The following is a 7500-nucleotide window of genomic DNA, read 5'->3' on the forward strand; positions in this document are numbered from 1 at the left end:
GTTCAATCTCGTCACTGTCTTTGGTGACTTAACTGACCCTTATATTATTGGTGAATAAAACGTGCGTTACTAAGCCTAAATATATTTCTATTGCCTTTCTTTATCTCATAACCTATTCTTTGCCATTCTTTGGGTAAAGAACGGGCTATTATCGTTTCTATTTTGATCAGGAATCGCCGGGGGAAGAAAAGTAATGCTGCTGCTAATAATTTATCTATCTATCTGTCTGTCTATCTGTCTATCTATCTATCTATCTATCTATCTATCTATCTATCTATCTATCTATATACCTCTATCTATCAATTTATCTTAAAATCATGTCTAACTTCCGAAGTTTTCATAGAAATGTTATTACATGTTTCGTTAATATTTCTTATGCCATACATTTAATGATGTATGTAATCTTATGACTATAATTAAGATCAATGTATGGAAATGAAAACGAATTTAAAACGACGGATTTCGATAATGAGATTCTTGCTTCACTTTTCAGTACTCTAGAATATAACAATGCATTTTTCTTAATTACAGCAACTTAGGCTGAAAACAAGGAATGTTCTTTTCTTAATTAAGTTTGGTCTTGATATTTCTTGTCTTCTTGTCAAGGATCTAAGTTTAACAATAGCAGCGTTGGTAAGTCATTGATCTTTTAAAAAATAGAATTACAGTAAATTTAACGTCATATGTAATGTACTGAGCGTGTACCATCCTTCAGAATGTTCATCTTGATAAGCTATAAAGATTCAGTTAGCAATACAGATTACATTACTTCCACCCTCGGAATCCAAACAGAAATCATACACAGTGTTATATATCTTACTCTTGCTGCCTTTCCAGATAACGAACACCATTGAGGGAAAAAACACCATCCTCATTACCAAACAAGTCTTCGCATGATTGATTCGCTAACCCTGTACTTGTCACGTGGAAAATAGGTGTCCAATCACCCCCAGTGGGAGTCGAACCCACGACCTCTGGATTAGAAGTCCAGCGCGCTTTCCACTGCGCCATGAGGGCTGGAAAAATGCCGCTGTTGTTGAGGATTTTGATTTGTTAATTGTGATTTATGATCTGTGATTCGTTCAGTTACTAGCTCTGCGGCAATCAGTTCATGATCACAATGATACGGAAATTTGTAGTTATGTTGATATTCATGTGTATAATACGGGTGCATACGGACATGCACGTTTTGTAAGGAGACCGAATAATACATAAGAGAAAAGCTACGAATGAAATTTGCATATCCATTTCTCTACGTGTTACCCTTGGCATAGGCTTTGCCGAGAAATCCAATGTCGTATTCCCGTAAGGATTTATCTATCTTTTATTCTGTTTATTGATTTATCATTATTATCATTATTAGTAGTAGCAGTAATAGTAGTAGTAGTAGTAGTACCACTACTACTGCTATTATCATTATTGCGTCACTACATCCACCAAGTGTGCCAGGATCAAGATGAACTCCTATAATGTCTTCAGAGTGCTCAGCTGTGTCGCCGCCTTGTTTTATGAGAAAGGGGACGGGTTTTCTTTGCGATATATAAACACCCTGCCACGGAGATCCACCTCACTACAGTTTGTTTAATTCTCAAAAAGTGATTCGAGGCTTAATCCACCGATGAAATTATTAGAAATACAAGAGCTTAACTTGTCTTTGTAAGAAGTGCATGACCTAGCAATAAACAGTGCGTAGGAGTGAGATGGGGTGCCTCTTTTCATACACGAGTCGAAAACCCTGTTATGTTTCACAGTATGGATAGAGTTCTGTCTGTGCAAGCCGAGGGTCATCCCATGTTTCAAGAAAATGAGTTTCACAAGACTGGCTTTGCTGCAGCTCACGGAACAGAATTCCTTGTCTGATTCTTTCTCTTTCGTACTCTACACGAATACCAGCAACTGACATCATTAAACGTTGGATACACTGTCCACCTGATTACCCACTTTTACATAACTATATAGGTGAGCTTGATCTCCTAATCCTGGATTGGATACCGTAACTTCTCAGAAATAACTGGTTTCTTTTCAGTTTCGGTCCCTATCATTATTTCTTACCATTTCTAATGCTATGGTAAATTTATCATATTTTTCCGTACACATATTACAACGTTATAAAATACCATTCATTAATCTTCTCGGTCTTTGATATACACACCCATGACGATTGTTTAAACACTCTTGAAGGCATGAGGTTTGCTTTTGTAAATACCTTGTTGTATAGTGCATGGTCGCTGTTTCCATCTGCACAGGTAAAACTGACTTATGTCATTCCCTGCATCATATAGACACTGTAGGCCAACCTGAGATCTTGAATGCACTGATACTTGGGGAATTGTTAATATGTATATAACATGGAAGCACATCATCCAAATGTAAGTCACCTATACACTGCTGCACCTACACAACACTAGTAATAATAATAATAATAATAATAATAATAATAATAATAATAATAATAATAATAATAATGATAATAATAATAATAATAATAATAATAACAATAGATAATAATAATAATAATAATAATAATAATAATAATAATAATAATAATAATAATAATAATAACAATAATGATAATAATTATATAAAAAAAATAATAGCAATAATAATAATAATATGATAATGTTAATAATAATGATAATAATAATAATAATAGTAATAATAATAATAATAATAATAAATAATAATAATAATAAATAATAATAATAATAATAATAATATATAATAATAATAATAATAATAATAATAATAATAATAATAATAATAATAATAATAATGACAATAACGATGATTGATGAGGATGATAATGACAATAATTATTATAGTTTTATTATCATAACTATAATTATGATGACAATAATGATAATAATAAAACAAATAATGATAACAGCTATAATAACAACAATAACAAAAACAACAACAACAACAACAATAATGATGGTAATAATAATGATAATAATAATAATTATTATTATTATCATTATTATTATAATAAGATAATAATGATAATAGTAATGATGATGATTATGATAATCATAACGATAATGATTATAATGACGGTAATTATAATGGCAGCACTAGTGATAATAATAATTATGAAAATAATGAAAATACTAATGTATATAATGATGATGATGATGATGATGATGATGATGATGATGATGATGATGATGATGATGATGATGATGATGATGATGATGATGATGATGATGACAGTAATGATTATAATATAAATAATGATAATGATACTAATAATGATAGCGATAGGTAATGGCCATTATGACATTAACAACAGTAATTATTGTTATTACAGTACTAATAATCACAACATCATAACAATATAATATAATATCTGGACGTATGGACAATAATGACAACAGTAATAAAAAACTAATCATATTCTTGATAATATTGATAACAGTGATACTAACGAAACCACCAGTACTGCAACTACGACTCCTACTACTATTACTACTACTAATGATAATAATAAAAATAACAATAGTGATAACAATAGCAATGGTGATAAAAATGATAAGCAGGAGTAATAACAACAGATAGTACTAACAATAATGTTATTAATAACAATAACAATTATATTAACAGTGATAACTACGATAGTTGAAGTAATGTCATAAAAATGGTATTATGGCAATAACGGCAGAAAAAGTAGTAACATTAACAAGGTTATAGCATAAAACATGGTCAGAAGGATAATGAAAAAAAGAACAAAATTGTTCAATAAAAATGAAAATAAATAAATCATATAAATACTACTGGCAATCTAGTTATGCGAACTACAAAGGGAAATATCAGTCAGTGTGGTTTCCCGTTGCCTTCCTTGACAGTGTTTTTTATTGAGACAATGACTCTAGAAAGGTTGCCAGCCAAGGCCAAAGAGTTCCCTCTACCCTTAATTCTGTTTATCTAATAGATATATATATTGTGAAGGATATAAAATTATATTTAACTACACACATACTGATTAGGTGTAGGAAACACTTTGAACGACAAGTATGATATGTCATAATGTTAGACAATCTACAAGTGCAGAAACTGTAAGTTCTACAAGCAAGACAATTAGATATATCATGAATAAAATAATATCACGCCAGATCACAAGGAATATATATATATATATATATATATATATATATATATATATATATATATATATATTATATATATTGATATATTATTGTTGTGTGTGTTGTTGTGTGTATGTTGTATATGTATTTAGAGTGGTAGCGAGGTGTGGTGTTCCAGTCGAGCTAGAATTTCAGAGTGAAGAAGTTGTGGGCATTCACCAATTAAATTATCCATCGTCGGCAGTGCCAAGAGGTCGCCTGTTGTTAGGAGTGCCCAGTTTCGTCCTTTTTCCGGATTGGCTGAGAGGTCATGTCGGCTAGACAGGTAGTCTCCGCCCCCGGGTCAGGCAAACGGAGACGGACCTAAGGGTGACATCCCCGAGCAAGGCGGAACCCACACGATACGCGACACTCTACGCTCTGATTTGGGGGCCACCAGACATCTGTAAAAGAAGGCGAATGGTAAAAGGACACTTGGAGAGTATCACTATAAGTGGAGAATCAGATGTAGACGGATCTGTAAAGGGTGACGAAGGGCCAAACTGATACTTGTAGATTATCACTATCAGTGGGAGGTCAGGCACAGACGGATTAGTATTTCCCATGTGCGCGCATGTGGGCAGTTCATTTTACAAGCAGATGCATTACAAATAATATATGTATTCATGTGTTACATACTTTACAAATAATATTTGTATATATGTGTGACATAGTTTATGCATATATGTACACACACACACACACACACACACACACACACACACACACACACACACACACACACACACACACACACACACAATTTGGGTAAAGATTTAATGATGGGCATGGTTTGTGGTGGATACTTAGATAATATCAAAGAATTGGCAGGAATGAGCATGGTTTAATTAGTTAGAAAGGCACAAGACCGTTTCTTTGGGAGGAAATTTGTTTGGGATGCCACGGCTGATTAGCCCAGTGAGAATTCCATTTTATGATGATGATATAGGCACATCAACCACACACCACACACACACACACACACACAAACACACACACACACACACACACACATATATATATATATATATATATATATATATATATATATATAGATATATAGATAATAGATAGATAGATAGTATATGATAGATAATATATAGATATATAGATATAATATATATATGATAATATACACAACACGAATATATATGCTTGTATATATATATATATATATATATATATATATATATATATATATATATATATATGTGTGTGTGTGTGTGTGTGTGTGTGTGTGTGTGTGTGTGTGTGTGTGTGTGTTGTGTGTGTTTGTGTGTATATGTATATGTATATTATTATATATATATATATATATATATATATTATATATATAATATATATATATATATATATATATTAATATATGCATTAATATATATATATATATATATATATATATATATAATATCGGTACACTCTATGCCATGCATTCATAACATGATTCAGTAGAAGCTTAAAAGCTATATAAAAAAAAAATATATATATATACATATTTTTTAGACACTGAAAATTTGTAATGCTATGAATGCATGACAGCAATCTTCTGAATGATGAAAATCATGAAGTGGCTAGGGGAGAGGAGGGGGGGGGCGTCTTGCGCGTTCGCTCCGGTCCCCTTATCTATTTCTTGTTCTTCTTCTTCTTCCCGCGTTTTCTCTGCTTTGCCAAATATATTTCAACGGCAGTATCGCGGAATCAGGATGGATCGCGAAAAATAACGTTAATCGGGTCAAGGGACAGATAGTTCTTGTTCGTGGTCGTAAGGATACGTATCTACAAGGCGGTAAGAGGGAATCTTTAACTTTTCATCAGTTCTTAATGAGGTGATGTGCTCTTCGTGCGGATTCTCTCTCTCTCTCTCTCTCTCTCTCTCTCTCTCTCCTCTCTCTTCATTTCTCTCATCTATTCTCTCTCTTCTCTCCTCTCTCTCTCTCTTCTTTCTCTCTCTCTCCTCAATTTCTCTCTCTATTTCTCTCTTTCATGCTCTCTCTCTCTCTCTCTCTCTCTTCTCTCTTTCTCTTCTCTCTCTTCTCTCTTCTCCTCCCCTCTCTCTCTCTCTCTCTCTCCCTCTCTCTCTCCTCTCCTCTCTCTCTCTCTCTCCCTCTCTACTCTCTCTCTCTCTTCTCTCCCTCTCTCTCTCTCTCTCTCTCTCTCTCTCTCTCTCTCTCCTCCTCTCTCTCTCTCTCTCTCAGACATGAACCTACCGTTAAAAGAAGAAGATTTATCAGTGTATTCTAATATTGGAGGATTTAGTGATTTTTTTTCTCTTTCTCCTTTAATAATTTTTGATTTTATAATTCTTAAGGGTTTTATATCGTGTCTTAATAAATTTGCAATTTTACTCTTTTTTTTTTACCCATTATGTATCCCTTTCCAGCTTTCAAGGGCTGCTCACCACTGAACGTAAGTGAAATTAGTAGAGTGTCCGACGATTGGTTCTTTTAAGGTAAAGGGTGGGATTACTTTCGTAAGATTTTTGGATATGAGCAAAGGTATCAAAATCCGTAAATCTGCGCCCCCCCCCATCTTTCTATCGGCTTCAGGTCGACACACACTCCACCTCGGACATAACCACTACCTCTGCCCCCCCACTAACGCTAATCCTCGAACCTTGTAACTTCTACACTTGCATTTACTTTCTACGCTAATCGCAGTGTTGACCTTTGAACCCTGTTGACTTCTATACTTGCATTTATTTACCTTCTACGCAGACCGCAGTGTTGAGTTTTATACCCTGTTAACTTCTACATTTACATTTATTTTCTATAACTTCGTTCACGCTCTTCTACACGTCTCTTACTTAACGAAGTTCCTGGGCGAATTAACCACGTGGCGGCAGCTAAATATGTCGCACCAAGGGTCGACGGTTATTCATATTTGTTATAAAATCACTACACCTGAAATGTCTGCCAGAAATAATAGATAGATGAATAAAATAAAATACGTATGTATCCCCCACACTAAGAATATATTTCGAGGCGGGAAAAAAGAAAAGATTTAAACTTAATTTGTAACGGTCTGCCATAACTGACAGATAGATAAATAAAATAAAATACGTATATATCCCCAACACTAAGAGTATATTTCAAGGCCGAAAAAAAACTCGGACTTAAACTAATTTGTAACGGTCTGCCATAAATAACAATCGGATAAATAAAATAAAATACACCTGATTCCCCAACACTAAGAGTATATTTCAAGGCGGAAAAAAACTTAATTTGTATCGGTCTGCCATGAATAACAGACAGATAAATAAAATAAAATACGCATGTATCCCCCAACACTAAGAGCATATTTCATGGCGGGAAAAAAACTCGGACTTAAACCTCGCTTGTTACGGTCGTTTTCCTTTTAATAATTCGGTGGCGATAAT

General features: G+C 33.5%; 1 non-coding gene across 1 annotated transcript; it reads right to left on the reverse strand.

Moving 5' to 3' along the window:
* Window positions 1–944: 944 nt before the first annotated feature.
* Trnar-ucu lies at window positions 945–1017 on the reverse strand. Its single transcript has one exon. It is a non-coding gene; the product is annotated as a tRNA-Arg (tRNA).
* Between the last annotated feature and the right edge of the window lie 6483 nt (window positions 1018–7500).

Source organism: Penaeus monodon, chromosome 9, assembly GCF_015228065.2.
Source record: "Penaeus monodon isolate SGIC_2016 chromosome 9, NSTDA_Pmon_1, whole genome shotgun sequence".
NCBI lineage: Eukaryota > Metazoa > Arthropoda > Malacostraca > Decapoda > Penaeidae > Penaeus > Penaeus monodon.